Source organism: Triticum urartu, chromosome 6 (genome assembly GCF_003073215.2).
Source record: "Triticum urartu cultivar G1812 chromosome 6, Tu2.1, whole genome shotgun sequence".
In the NCBI taxonomy this organism is placed as follows: Eukaryota; Viridiplantae; Streptophyta; class Magnoliopsida; order Poales; family Poaceae; genus Triticum; species Triticum urartu.
Window position 1 is genome coordinate 55,019,669 of NC_053027.1, and position 15,746 is coordinate 55,035,414.

A 15,746-nucleotide genomic window follows, 5' to 3' on the forward strand; every position below is an offset into this window, starting at 1 on the left:
CCCAAATTTTCAATTTGGAATGTTATACATTAGATCTTCATGCATATCTTATTTTCTTGCATTTTGGTCGATCCTAGAAATTTCACGCAACTCAAGGACCTTCGGAGAGAGTTGGAGATTTCGTTATTTTCATATTTGAGAGTTTTCTCGAATTTGAAAAGAGGATCATTTGATTTATTTATTTCATCTTCAATTATTTTTCTGATATCAAAATATGAGAGAGGGAATAATATGACTTTCCCAAAATATAGGAAAAATGAAGATTTAATAAATAGATCGAATTTCGTTTTCCGGTGTTTGTTTGTTTTTCTTTGGATAGGGAAAAATGCGTGTTTTCGAAAATTGCATTTTAGGTCCGTAGAAAAGTTCATTTTGTTCGACTCATTTTTAGGAGTCGGGGAAAATTTACTTTAGATTTTTCGGAGTTCGTTTAGTTAGTTTTCTTTTGTTTTTCTGCGCGCGAAATCAGTTAAAAAAATGAGCAGGCCCGCCGGGCCAAAGGCCCAGCCAGCCGCCGCCCCAGCCTCCCTGTGCGCCAGCGCCAGGCGCAGGAAGCCAGGCCGCCGCCTCTTGCCTCTTAGCCGAGTCCTAAAAGGACTCTAGGCTAGCCCTCTTTCCTTTGTTTCGTTTTCCTTTTTCCTACTCTATTTCTTGCCCCCTACCCCAAGTAAAACCCCCCCTCACCTATATAAATACCCCCATAAACCCCCCCTCTCCTCACACCAAAAACCCAAACCCCCTCTCCTCCCCAAGCCGCGCCCCACCCCGCGCCTCTCACCCGTCGTCGCCACCGTTCGCCCCGCCTCGCCGGAGGTAGCCCCGCGCCTCTCTTTTTCTTCCCCGCGGTTCGGTTCTTTTAAAAGAAACCGTTCCGGTTTTCTTTTCTGGTTTTTCTCTCTGATTCTTCGTTTCGGTTTCTTTTCCGAAACCCTAGATCGGTTTTCGTTCTTCTTTCGGACCGTTCGTCTCAATGAACGTGATCACCGATCTTTTCCCGGTTAACGACGCCCGTTCATTTAACCGTTCATCTCTTTTTTTCGTCGGATTTATTCCGCGATCGTGATCTCAGATCAGATCTTCGTTCTAGTTTATCTTCTCGCCCGTTTATCGGAATCAGGTGATTCAAGCGCCTGGAGTTTCGTCTCGAAACCACCATTCCGTCTAATCAACTTGAACAAGTTTTTGCCCCGGTAAAATTTGACCTAGTTCCACTTGCTAGAACCGAGTTGTTTTCTTCCGCCGTTTGTTTTCCGTTTCTTTGTTCGGTTCGTTCTTTCTTTGCAACCGAAGTTCTTAAGTTGAACTATCTAGTTCGTTCTCTTGTTCGAGTTTTACCTGTGCAATAGATGAGTACTTATTGTGTGGTTACTATTGTTTGCTTACGATAGATTGACCGGAGTGTGACGAGTAGATCTATCAAGAGATTTTGAGTGCGAATCATCTTCATCAACCTTGCAGGCAAGTTCACACATTGATCATACCTTTTCTACAACCCATGTTTTATTGCATTAGATCAATCCTCTCACATTGCATGATTAGGATCTAATTAAATTGTGGGATGGGAAGTAGATGAGGTAGTACCTATCACCTGTATTACTATGAAACCTTTGGGAGTTACTTCTACGTTTGCTCATTATGCCATGCTATGCTAGTAGACGTGGATTGGGTGAGTGATATCCATGACAGATGTGAGTTGATAATTTTAATGGTTTATCTAAGGTGGCAACTTAAACACACATCTGGGTGGATTGAGGCACCTGATGTCTATCAGGACTTGCCTGTTTTTTTTGGACCGCCACCCAGGCTCAAAGCGATCATAAGATCTTTCATGCTAGAAACTTCCGTGTGCAGCCACAAGCCATTATGGGCTCTGGCATAGTTGACTAAGTTGTGCGAACTCTTACAGTGGTAGACTAGCAGATGTAGGGGATGTAGGTGTACCGGTCTACCCGATCGTAAGGTGCTAGCGCTTGTGAAAGGCTATGTCTCGGTCATCCGTTTCTCAAACACCGTGTAGTGCGAGAAATCCAACGGAGGCGATCGAGTCTTGTGGGGAAAAGTGCGCAAACCTCTGCAGAGTGTACAAACTAATCATGATTAGCCGTGTCCCCGGTTATGGACATCTTGAGTATCTAGCTCTTGGATTATCCTTTTGATCTCATCACGTTACTTTAAATGAATATTGTTGGGTTTAATGACGTTACTTAATTGGGATTGAGAATGCTGCCAACCATTCTCAATGTTCAACAACCACCATGATAGTTAATTAAAATGTATTCGTTTGCAGTAGGGAAAAATTGGCTTTACGCAAAAACCTTATAACCATAGAGCTTTTCCACCAGCCAAATATGCATGTAGTGATAGCCTTTATTCATCATTCTCTATGGTGTGAATTTGCCAGTACATTCAATGTACTGACCCGTTTCGGGCTGCAACGTCTTATGTTGCAGGTTTCTTACGACGAGTAAGTGATACATTAGGGTTACGATTTCTACACTCAACTTTGCCATTGGTGTTGATGGGAATCCACAACCTTGTTGCTTCCGCTATTTGGATTGAGGTAATAGTATTTACATTACTTTATACATGTGATTTACCTCTGTTATAAATCGTTCGAGTACTGTGTGTGTCAGCATACCGATCCAGGGATGACATCTAAGCACAAAGACTTGATCCATTCGGGTCGGGTCGCTACAAGATGGTATCAGAGCACATGTTGACTGTAGGACGTGACCCTAGAAACTGGCAAGCCCATAGCAAAGATTTTTCTCTACAACTTTCCCTTTCAAAAAGGTCTTTTACCTCTCTTCTCTTCTGAGTTTATTCAAATTTCCTTAGTGAAACCATACCCCCTTTCCCTTTTGACCACTCGAAGATTCGACTGATGAGACCACTCCAAGATGTACAAGATATCGGACATCGAGACCATTCGGAATGAAGAGGATTTTACCATACATTATGATAATGGAAACTACAGAGCTGAAGACCGAAGACAAGTAGAATTTGAAGGCTCTGAAGAATCTCTTGTATGACCATGGTTTCATCTGAAAGAGTACTGCTACCCTTATGGAACTTGGCAGACTATGGAAGTTGACAATACCCGAGATCAAGGTGTGTTGGAGAAAGACCGGAGCATGTAGAGTTGAGAACTCGAAGTTTTGTCAAAGAAACCCTAAGGCAGGAGATATCAACTGGCAAGATAGCTCATGGCAATGACAAGGGCAGAAACACGGTTATCCGTGATGTCATCACCATTGATACTGTGGTCACCGAGCTGAGCTAAGCATGCATTCCTTTAGAAGGATTGGATGGGAGAAGGCTGCTGGAGCATCTATCAGCAAAGGATGCAGTTTTAAACTTAGCTGGTGTATCACCAAGATCTGGAGTAGTACATCAAGAAGTTTAAAATGGAGCTCCAGGAAGTCGTATTAGACAAGGAAGCACTTCGTGAAGAACTTAAGGACAGAAGTTGAAAGCAGCAAGCTAGAGAACAACTTGAGATACAGGAGATTAGTCAGGAACTGAAGGACAGTAGGACCATGGTTCATGCGAAGGATGTTGAAACCCAGAAGTTTGGAATGCACTCCAAAATATTAAAAGGATGCCATGAGAGACTTTGCGTCAATAGAGTTGATCTGGCAAAAGAACTTGAGAAGACAAGTATGGTCGGAAGAAGCATTGGGAGACATGACAAGACTTGAAGAGTTTTGGCAATGTTGACCATTAGAAGACAAACCCTGTTATATACCTACGTTAGATGCGACGATTGTGAGCTGTCATTTGTTTGATGTTTTTCGACAGCCACAACAAAAATCTGTCTTTTCAAAACTTTTGTTTGTATTGTGTGCATCCCTCTCTCTTGATCTCTCTTATCTCACCCCAAACCCATGGACCCAATAGATGATGAATGGAGATGAGCTTGTATTTTCTGGACCGATGAGTCAATTGGAGACAGACCGATGGATTCAGAACATGGAGGATCATATGGAGAACAACCCTATAGTCGGAAAGGATATGGCCCAGCATGCTCTTCAATGCTTTGAAAGAGGTGCTGCTACTTGGTGGAGGATGTACCAAACCATCAATGGATGGCAAGGAGTAACCACTTGGAAAGAATTTAAGTTGACTTTGCTAAAGTCTCAGTTTGTGTCCCAGAAGTTGAAGCCTTATGGAAAGGACATGAAGAAACCTTGTGCATGCAAGATTTGTGGAGAAATCGGACACAACCATAAAGAACACAAGGATGAATGCCCTAATTGTGAAGGAAGTCACCCAGCTGAAGAATGCCCAACTAGGCAGATCACTTGTTTCTTGTGTGAAGGGACTACCCACTATCCTGCTCAGTGTCACATTTACCCCATGGGTACAAAGAACCATCCAGCAGAAGGAAGAAGCAATGAAAGGAGCTCTTATGGAAAGTTTAGAAGAACCTGTGATGAAGAAAGAGGTGGAGGACACACCCAAAGAAGAACCAATTAAACCCTACACCAAGTCTTGCTATTCATGTGGAGAAGAAGGACACATCTCCAGAATTGTATGAATGGGGATCTAGTAGAATTCCCGGCTGAGGAAGTAGAGTATGACCCACAGGAAATAGAAGCCCTGATTGGAATGGAAAAGTCCAGAAAGAGAAGTAGATTGGATTCCAGGAAGGATCTGAGTCATGTCACCTGTTATGGGTGCAAGGAGTCAGGGCACTACCTCAACAAATGCCCAAAAAGGAAACCTCGATACTTGTCAGAAGTAATATGTTTTAGTTGTAATAAAGCAGGGCACTTTGCCAGAGATTGTCCGAAGGAGAAGGAGACTTGTGATAAGTAGTTGAGTTTGTAACAGAAGAAATATAGTCGTAGTAGTGAGGACATTTTCCTTTATATTGAGGTGTTGAGTTGAGGCATGTAATGGAAAAACAGGAGATTGTAATAATTTGAGAATCAATAAAGTTAGCAGTGTTGGTACTGATTTGGATTTTATGAGTTACTCTATGAGGAAAGATGTTGACCATTTTTGAGGATATGAGAAATATGGTCTATAAAATATTGGAGCATTTTAAGGGTGGTAGTACCCTGTAAGAACCGTTGACCCCTGGAAAAGATAAGCATACTCCACTGAGTGGATTTCGGACAAAATGAATACGAGTTTTGTCTCGATATGTGTGATGCCCCAAGAGTATGTGGGATGAAGTTGGAGACCGTCAGTTGTTGGACCAAATGTGATCAAGGAGTCAGAAGAGAATGTTAAGTTGATTCGAGATAGACTGAAGGTAGCTCAGTCCAGACAGAAGAGTTATGTAGACTCAAAAACTCAAGGAGGTAGTCTATGAAATTGGAGACAGAGCATGTCTTCGTGTCCCTCTGCGAGGAGTTAAACGAATTGGAGTTAAGGAAAGTTAGCCCCGAGATTTGTAGGACCATACCGAGTTTTGGAGCGTATGAGAGAAGTGGCCAACAAGTTGGAGTCACCCGAAGGACTGTCAGGAGTTCATGATGTGTTTCACATTTCCCAGTTGAAGAAGTGCCATGCAGAGATGGCCAATATTCCCCTGTAAGGACGCTTGACCCTGGAAAGGATAATGATGTTCCACGAAGTAGAGTATGGACTTCATAAGTATAAGTTTTTACCTCGGTATGTGGGAAATCCCACGAGGATGAAGAGATGAAGTACTATTGGATATAAAGGAGGTATGATGTTGGTAATATGGAGCAATGGCAACCCCATGACAAGTCTGAGTACTCACGTCTTGGTTTGGTGCCAATAGAAGGAAGGAAGACAATACAATTGGATGGATTTAAGAATACTAGGAAGTTGGAAGTTGGAACAATGATCAGTTGCCCGAGATGAGTTCAAGGACTACAAGTGAGAGATGGGCCATAACCCACAGGCCCAGAACCTGCCAAGAAGCAAGCACATTCTTGCTGAAGGAAGGACCCTGGAAGAGGATATACTTTCGATAGACGATTTTATAGGAGTTACGCAAAACCTGAGAGTTGTGAAGGAACGATAGATGTTTGTCTGGCTTGCAGAATCAATGGATTATTCCGAACTTGGTTCGTCGACGAGAGAAATTCTGCAATGCTTGTGAGGATGACCGAGTGTTAGAATGCGAGATTCGCTAACTGTATACAAGGTAATGATTTGGGTGCGGGATGGATTGATCACCATACCGACTTACTCTTATTATTCGCCTTGCTATATGGGATGGTAAATCTGAGTGACTTACCTATAGTGGAGAGACGACGATCAAAACCTTGTTTAAGCCTTAGAATGGTATAGGTATTTTTCCCTTGTACAAGGCAGCTTTTGCCAACCGTAGGTTATACGGTGAGGATCAACCCAGACCCATTTCCTGCAGGAGAAACCATAAATTGTTGACCACCATGAGATATCGATAGTTGTTTAGTTTTGGCGCCAGACCCGTCAGCTAAGAAGACCCAATCTCGGAATAACCTTACCAAGAGGAAAGGACAGAAGAATTGAGGAAAAGGTTATGCCACTACCGGAAGAGCCAGAGAAGGAATTTTCCGAGGATTTGAGAAGACGACACTGTTAACAATATGGATGAAGTATATGAGTTTCGATGGAACGTAACCATGATTCTAAGGGTGGTAGCACCCCAGACACCGTGTGATGATCGATGGATTTTGAGAAGACCCCCAAACCCTAACCTTTTCTTGCTAGCCTCTCCGAATCTCGAGGACGAGATTCCTTTTAAGGGTGGTAGGTTTGTAACATCCCAAATTTTCAATTTGGAATGTTATACATTAGATCATCATGCATATCTTATTTTCTTGCATTTTGGTCGATCCTAGAAATTTCACGCAACTCAAGGACCTTCGGAGAGAGTTGGAGATTTCGTTATTTTCATATTTGAGAGTTTTCTCGAATTTGAAAAGAGGATCATTTGATTTATTTATTTCATCTTCAATTATTTTTCCGATATCAAAATATGAGAGAGGGAATAATATGACTTTCCCAAAATATAGGAAAAATGAAGATTTAATAAATAGATTGAATTTCGTTTTCCGGTGTTTGTTTGTTTTTCTTTGGATAGGGAAAAATGCGTTTTCAAAAATTGCATTTTAGGTCCGTAGAAAAGTTCATTTTGTTCGACTCATTTTTAGGAGTCGGGGAAAATTTACTTTAGATTTTTCGGAGTTCGTTTAGGTTTGTTTTCTTTTGTTTTTCTGCGCGCCCACGGGAAAACCGCCAGGCTTCACCGCCCACAAGCGCCAGGGCAGCGCGCCAGGACCACCGCTCTCGACGTAGCACGAGTGCCAGCCTAGGACTCTGGTGCACAAGCCCAGCCAGCCGCCGCCCCAGCCTCACTGCGCCAGCGCCAGAGGCAGCTAGGCCCGCCTCTTGCCTCTTACGAGTCTAAAGACTTGCTAGCCCTCTTTCCTTTGTTTTCATTTTCCTTTTTCCTACTCTATTTCTTGTCCCCTACCCCAAGTAATCCCCCTCTACCTATATAAATAACCCCATAGAACCCCCCCCTCTCCTCCTCACACCAAAAACCAAACCCCCTCTCCTCCCCAAGCCGCGCCCCACCCCGCGCCCCTCACCCGCCGCCGCCGCCCCTATAGCGCCGCCGCCGCCGCCCTAGCACGCCGCCGTCGCCACCGTTCGCCCCGCCTCGCCGGAGGTAGCCCCGCGCCTCTCTTTTTCTTCCCCACGGTTCGGTTCTTTTAAAAGAAACCGTTCCGTTTTCTTTTCCGTTTTTTTCTCTCCGATTCTTCGTTTCGGTTTCTTTTCCGAAACCTAGATCGGTTTTCGTTCTTCTTTCGGACCGTTCGTCTCAACGAACGTGATCACCGATTATTCCCGGTTAACGACGCCCGTTCGTTTAACCGTTCGTCTTTTTCTTTTCGTCGGATTTATTCCGCGATCGTGATCTCAGATCCGATCTTCGTTCTAGTCTTTCTTCTCCGCTCGTTTATCGGAATCAGGTGATTCAAGCGCCTGGAGTTTCGCTCTTGACCGTCGTTCCGTCTAATCAACTTGAACAAGTTTTTGCCTGGTAAAATTTGACCTAGATTCAACTTGCTAGAACCGAGTTGTTTTCTTCCGCCGTTTGTTTTCCGTTTCTTTGTTCGGTTCGTTCTTTCTTTGCAACCGGAGTTCTTAAGTTGAACTATCTGGTTCGTTCTCTGTTCGAGTTTTGCTTGTGCATTAGATGAGTACTTATTGTGTGGTTACTATTGTTTGCTTACGATAGATTGACCGGAGTGTGACGAGTAGATCTATCAAGAGTTTTGAGTGCGAATCATCTTCATCAACATTGCAGGCAAGTTCACACTTTGATCATACCTTTTCTACAACCCATGTTTTATTGCATTAGATCAATCCTCTCACATTGCATGATTAGGATCTAATTAAATTGTGGGATGGGAAGTAGATGAGGTAGTACCTATTACCTGTATTATTATGAAACCTTTGGGAGTTACTTCTACGTTTGCTTATTATGCCATGCTATGCTAGTAGACGTGGATTGGGTGAGTGATATCCATGACAGATGTGAGTTGATAATTTTAATGGTTTATCTAAGGTGGCAACTTAAACACACATCTGGGTGGATTGAGGCACCTGATGTCTATCAGGACTTGCCTGTTTTTTTGGACCGCCACCCAGGCTCAAAGGGATCATAAGATCTTTCATGCTAGAAACTTCCGTGTGCAGCCACAAGCCATTATGGGCTCTGGCATAGTTGACTAAGTCGTGCGAACTCTTCAGTGGTAGACTAGCAGATGTAGGGGATGTAGGTGGTACGGTCTACTCCATCGTAAGGTGCTAGCGTTTCTGAAAGACTATGTCTCAGTCATCCGTTTCTCAAACACCATGTAGTGCGAGAAACCAAACGGAGGCGATCGAGTCTTGTGGGGAAAAGTGCGCAAACCTCTGCAGAGTGTAAACTAATCATGATTAGCCGTGTCCCCGGTTATGGACATCTTGAGTATCTAGTTCTTGGATTATCCTGTTGATCTCATCACGTTACTTTAAATGAATATTGTTGGGTTTAATGATGTTACTTAATTGGGATTGAGAATGCTGTCAACCATTCTCAATGTTCAACAACCACCATGATAGTTAATTAAAATGTATTCCTTTGCAGTAGGGAAAAATTGGCTTTCGCAAAAACCTTATAACCATAGAGCTTTTCCACCAGCCAAATATGCATGTAGTGATAGCCTTGTTCATCATTCTCTATGGTGTGAATTTGCCAGTACATTCAATGTACTGACCCGTTTCGGGCTGCAACGTCTTATGTTGCAGGTTTCTTACGACGAGTAAGTGATACGTTAGGGTTACGATTTCTACACTCAACTTTGCCGTTGGTGTTGATGGGAATCCACAACCTTGTTGCTTCCGCTATTTGGATTGAGGTAATAGTATTTACGTTACTTTATACATGTGATTTACCTCTGTTATAAATCCTTCGAGTACTGTGTGTGTCAGCATACCGATCCAGGGATGACACTAAGCACAGAGACTTGATCCATTCGGGTCGGGTCGCTACAGTGCATGTGAGGAATAAATCGAATTTGGCTGCACTTAATACATGAGAAACATATACAAGTGCTATATTTCCTAGTTCTTAATCATGCTTGGTTTGGATAAATGGGTTTTCCATGTGGCTTGAATTAATCTGATGAATCTGCAATGTGCTTATTTTTCATCAACATATTTTACTGATAGCATGCGAACCCTTACTTAACCTGATGACTAACTACCTTATATGTGTTGCAGGGAAACAATGGGAAGCACTGAGGTTTACAATCGAGGTTAGCACGTGCATGGTCCGTTGTCTAATAGCACATTATTGTGCAATTGCAGGAACCATTCTAATATTTAGGTTTTTAACAATTTGGTCTTGCACATGTAGGTCCTGCTGTCAGAGGTTTTGACCCACTGTTCGACCCTTTTTGCATATGGGGAAATGAGTTGTCCATGAATATCAGTCAAGTCAAGAAACTCAGAAAGATTGTTAGGATAAAGAAATTAGCGACAAAAAACAACAAGATCTTTGTCTGCACAATGAAGAAGACATCAGTTCACTACAAGATGGTACTAACTATTATACCTTGCCTTTCTTATTCCGTTGCCCCATTTCCAATATAGAGAAGATATTTATGCATATCCTTGTTTTCAGGCCTTTCCAAAGCAGTTCACTGATGATTACCTCTCAAACCACCTATATGGTCAGGAGGTGAGGAAGGTATTCATACAACACCCATGGTTCAATATTGAGGTGTTCCTGAAGAGGACGAACGATGGACGGTCAATCATCCACATGCACTGGCCTAAAGTTACAAAGACCTTCAACATCAATGAAGTCTCAATATTCGCCTTCTGCTTCAGCAGTTTTCCAGATGAGATACATCTATCTATGTACCGTCTATGATGTTAATTTCGAAAGGTTATAGATGTTGCATGTGAAACTTGGTCCTGGTGTAGTTGTGTAATGGGGTAGCTGAGTGCTGAAGCTATATGATGTTGTACTCTGATGTATTTCAATTATGAAAATGAAATATATTGTGTTGCTTAATATGAAATGTCAATTAGATTAATAAATGGATTATGAATAATCAGATAATTAGCCTGCTAATTGGGTTTTGCTATTGCAAACGGTTGTTGAAAAAATACCGTCGGTGATGACCTCAGGCAACGCACACAGTTTCTAGGAATAAACCGTGTTGGATCAATGAACAATCACACACGACTTTCTCTTGAAAACTGTTTGTGTTAGGCCACCTTGCACAAACATTTACCACATAAAAACTGTGTGTGATGGACAGCCTTTGCCACACAGTTTCTTCTATGGACCGTGTGTGATGCATTCAATAACGCAAACGATTTAATGGGAAAAATTGTGTGTGATGTACCTGTGAACGGAAACGTTTTCCTTGGAGCGACTATGTGGGATTGTACATACGAACGGAAACGTTTAGCGGGGACTGACTGTGTGGATGTACTTGCGACCGGAAACAATTTCCCTGTATAATTGTATTTTTTAGCTCTACTATATGTATTTCCGTATTTGAGCGCTCGCCGGTCGCACACGACCTCATTTTGCCGAGCGTGTGTGCTAGGAGGGCATATCCTTGATGGTTTTTGGGTCGTGTGGGAAGGACACCCCTATTGCCCACACTCACTAGGCGACGGTTCCAAATGCCGTCGCAGAAAGGGATTAAAAACCGTTTGCATAGGACTGAGCGTACCAGTGGTAGTACAACTTTGTACTAAAGTTTGCATAAAGTTGAGACACTCGTTTTGGAACGGAGGGAGTACATATTGGCTATGATCTGTCAATCATTGAGATGCAATAGCTTGCATGTTAGTCTCCTTTGTATTTGATGAAATGTTGCAACGAGCAACCTTGGACGCAAGATACATGAAACAGAAGCTAGAAGCTTCACAGCATTGTACAAATTTATCTCGCTCAGAAATTACAGTACGTAATATACTAGTACTATGTAAAGAGTTAGGTGTCGCACGGTGTCCAAAAAATATGGTGATAGTGTGAGGTGGGCCATGTAATCACTGAGCCTGCGTGTTTTCACTGCTCTTGCACTCCTCCACCGTAAGAATGGAGAAAATTGTAATCTAGTAGTACCTCCTTTCGCCGAAAGCGTGGGACATCCAGCAGTCCTACCACCTCAGTAATAATGACCAATGAGCCGTCAAATCACATAGACCCAGCAGTAAGTTGGACGGACGAAGCAACCATCACTCTTGAATCCGCTTCTCCCTTCAAAGCAAGCGCCAGTGAGAGGTCGTGTCCGCTCTGCCCGGGCATGAATGCGGCACCGATTCTTTGGAGCGGCGCTGACCGTTTCGGGAGGGAAGCGTGCGCGGGCGATGGAGGGGCTTTGGGTGGGCGAGGCTGGTCAGGAGCGGGCGTGGCAGCTGTCCGCCTGTCCCGACCAGATGCCCGGAAACGAGAGGATGCACCGACTCTCGTGGCTAAATCATACACTACACATCATCTCTCTGTAGGAGTAGGTCGATGTGTCGCTCTCTCTAACACACACATGCTATTAAACACATACACACACACACAGGTTCATAGAATAGTAATATCCTGCGAGTGCGAAGCCACAGGAAGTGAGATACAAATGGAGTACGTACAAGAAGAGAAGAGGTGACGAATATTCCATAAAACCTGGACTGAGGAGTAGTACTCCCTCCGTCTAGGTGTTAAGTCATCTTACGAAAATCAGATATTCCCAAAATGTTTAGGTGTCGTCCATTAACTTTGCATCTCAATCCCCTACTGGCCTCGTTGCTAGCAAGCGTTGTTACTTAGGGAGCGTTTGGATCCTTAGCAAGACCAGTTTATAGCATAGCCGGGCAAGTTTAGGCGTTTGGAACTGTTAAAATATGTTAGCTTTTGTGGGCCAGCTAGCTTGGGTGGGCTAGAAAAACCTTGCTAGCTTAGGAGAGCCAGATCAGCTCGCATCCGACGACAAACTTCGCGCATGGAAAAATCGGCGACCCACTCATGACAACGATTTTCACGAGGCAAGGCTGGTAAGAAAAAGAACTAAACTGTTTGACCAGGCAAGGTTGGAAAAGCGAAATCTGGCTAGCTGGGCTAGCCATAGTGGGAGTAACTTAGGTACTAGTAACATAGCACATTCCAAGAAAACATTTCTTATGTGGCATGGAGTTAATGAGGAAAGAGATGCTTGTGGTAACATAATATGTTACTGTAACATAACACACCCCGAGGTAAAAGGAATCTATATCTCTAATGAAGACTTGCATGTTACCATCCATATGTTACTACCCAATATGAAGGTAGTAACATAGACTAGTAACATGCCCACTATGACCAGTGATAGCCCACAAGTATAGGGGATCGCAACAGTTTTCGAGGGTAGAGTATTCAACCCAAATTTATTGATTCGACACAAGGGGAGCCAAAGAATATTCTCAAGTATTAACAGTTGAGTTGTCAATTCAACCGCACCTAAAATACTTAATATCTGCAGCAAAGTATTTAGTAGCAAAGTAATATGGAAGTAACGGTAACGGTGGCAAAAGTAACAGTATTGGTTTTGTAGTGATTGTAACAGTGGCAACGGAAAAGTAACTAAGCAAAGATCAATATGTGAAAAGCTCGTAGGCAATGGATCAGTGATGGATAATTATGTCGGATGTGATTCCTCATGCAACAGTTATAACATAGGGTGACACAGAACTAGCTCCAGTTCATCAATGTAATGTAGGCATGTATTCCGAATATAGTCATACATGCTTATGGAAAAGAACTTGCATGACATCTTTTGTCCTACCCTCCCGTGGCAGCGGGGTCCTATTGGAAACTAAGGGATATTAAGGCCTCCTTTTAATAGAGTACGGACCAAAGCATTAACACTTAGTGAATACATGAACTCCTCAAACTACGGTCATCACCGGGAGTGGTCCCGATTATTGTCACTTTGGGGTTACCGGATCATAACACATAGTAGGTGACTATAGACTTGCAAGATAGGATCAAGAACTCACATATATTCATGAAAACATAATAGGTTCAGATCTGAAATCATGGCACTCGGGCCCTAGTGACAAGCATTAAGCATAGCAAAGTCATAGCAACATCAATCTCAGAACATAGTGGATACTAGGGATCAAACCCTAACAAAACTAACTCGATTACATGATAAATCTCATCCAACCCATCACCGTCCAGCAAGCCTACGATGGAATTACTCACGCACGGCGTGAGCATCATGAAATTGGTGATGGAGGAAGGTTGATGATGACGATGGCGACGGATTCCCCTCTCCGGAGCCCCGAACGGACTCCAGATCAGCCCTCCCGAGAGAGATTAGGGCTTGGCGGGCTCCGTATCGTAAAACACGATGAATCCTTCTCTCTGATTTTTTTTCCTCCCGAACGTGAATATATAGAGTTGGAGTTGAGGTCGGTGGAGCCTCAGGGGGCCCACGAGACAGGGGGCGCCCCCAGGGGGGTGGGCGCGCCCTCCACCCTCGTGGACAGGGTGTGGGCCCCCTGGTGTTGATTCTTTCGCCAGTATTTTTTATAAATTCCAAAAATATTCTCCGTGAAGTTTCAGGTCATTCCGAGAACTTTTATTTCTGCACAAAAATAACACCATGGCAATTCTGCTGAAAACACGCCAGTCCGGTTAGTTCCATTCAAATCATGCAAGTTAGAGTCCAAAACAAGGTCAAAAGTGTTTGGAAAAGTAGATACGATGGAGACGTATCAACTCCCCCAAGCTTAAACCTTTGCTTGTCCTCAAGCAATTCAGTTGACAAACTGAAAGTGATAAAGAAAAACTTTTACAAACTCTGTTTGATCTTGTTGTTGTAAATATGTAAAGCCAGCATTCAAGTTTTCAGCAAAGATTATGAACTAACCATATTCACAATAACATTTAGGTCTCATGTTTACTCATATCAATGGCATAATCAACTAGCGAGCAATAATAGTAAATCTCGGATGACAACACTTTCTCAAAACAATCATAATATGATATAACAAGATGGTATCTCGCTAGCCCTTTCTGAGACGCAAAACATAAATGCAGAGCACCTTTGAAGTTCAAGGACTGACTAAACATTGTAATTCATGGTAAAAGAGATCCAGTCACAGTCATACTCAATGTAAACTAATAGTAATGCATGCAAATGACAACAGGTGCTCTCCAACTGGTGCTTTTTAATAAGAGGGTGATGACTCAACATAAAAGTAAATAGATAGGCCCTTCGCAGAGGGAAGCAGGGATTTGTAGAGGTGCCAGAGCTCGATTTTTGAAATAGAGATAAATAATATTTTGAGTGGCATACTTTCATTGTCAACATAACAACCGAGAGATCTCGATATCTTCCATGCTACACACATTATAGGCGGTTCCCAAACAGAATGGTAAAGTTTATACTCCCCCACCACCAACAAACATCAATCCATGGCTTGTCCGAAACAACGGGTGCCTCCAACTAACAACAATCCTGGGGGAGTTTTGTTTGCAATTATTTTAATTTAAGCATGGGACTGGGCATCCCGGTTACCAGCCATTTTCTCGTGAATGAGGAGCGGAGTCCACTCCTCGTGAGAATAACCCACCTAGCATGGAAGATATAGACAACCCTAGTTGATACATGAGCTATTCGAGCATACAAAACAGAATTTCATTTGAAGGTTTAGAGTTTGGCACATACAAATTTACTTGGAACGGCAGGTAGATACCGCATATAGGAAGGTATGGTGGACTCATATGGAATAACTTTTGGGGTTTATGGAAGTGGATGCACAAGCAGTATTCCCGCTTAGTACAAGTGAAGGCTAGAAAGAGACTGGGAAGCGACCAGCTAGAGAGCGACAACAGTCATGAACATGCATTAAAATTAATCAACACTGAGTGCAAGCATGAGTAGGATATAATTCACCATGAACATAAATATCGTGGAGGCTATGTTGATTTTGTTTCAACTACATGCGTGAACATGTGCCAAGTCAAGCCACTCGAATCGTTCAAAGGAGGATACCACCCTATCATACCACATCACAACCATTTTAATAGCATGTTGGCACGCAAGGTAAACCATTATAAACTCCTAGCTAATTAAGCATGGCATGAGCAACTATAATCTCTAATTGTCATTGCAAACATGTTTCATTCATAATAGGCTGAATCAGGAACGATGAACTAATCATATTTACAAAAACAAGATAGGTCGAGTTCATACCAGCTTTTCTCATCTCATCAGTCCTCACAT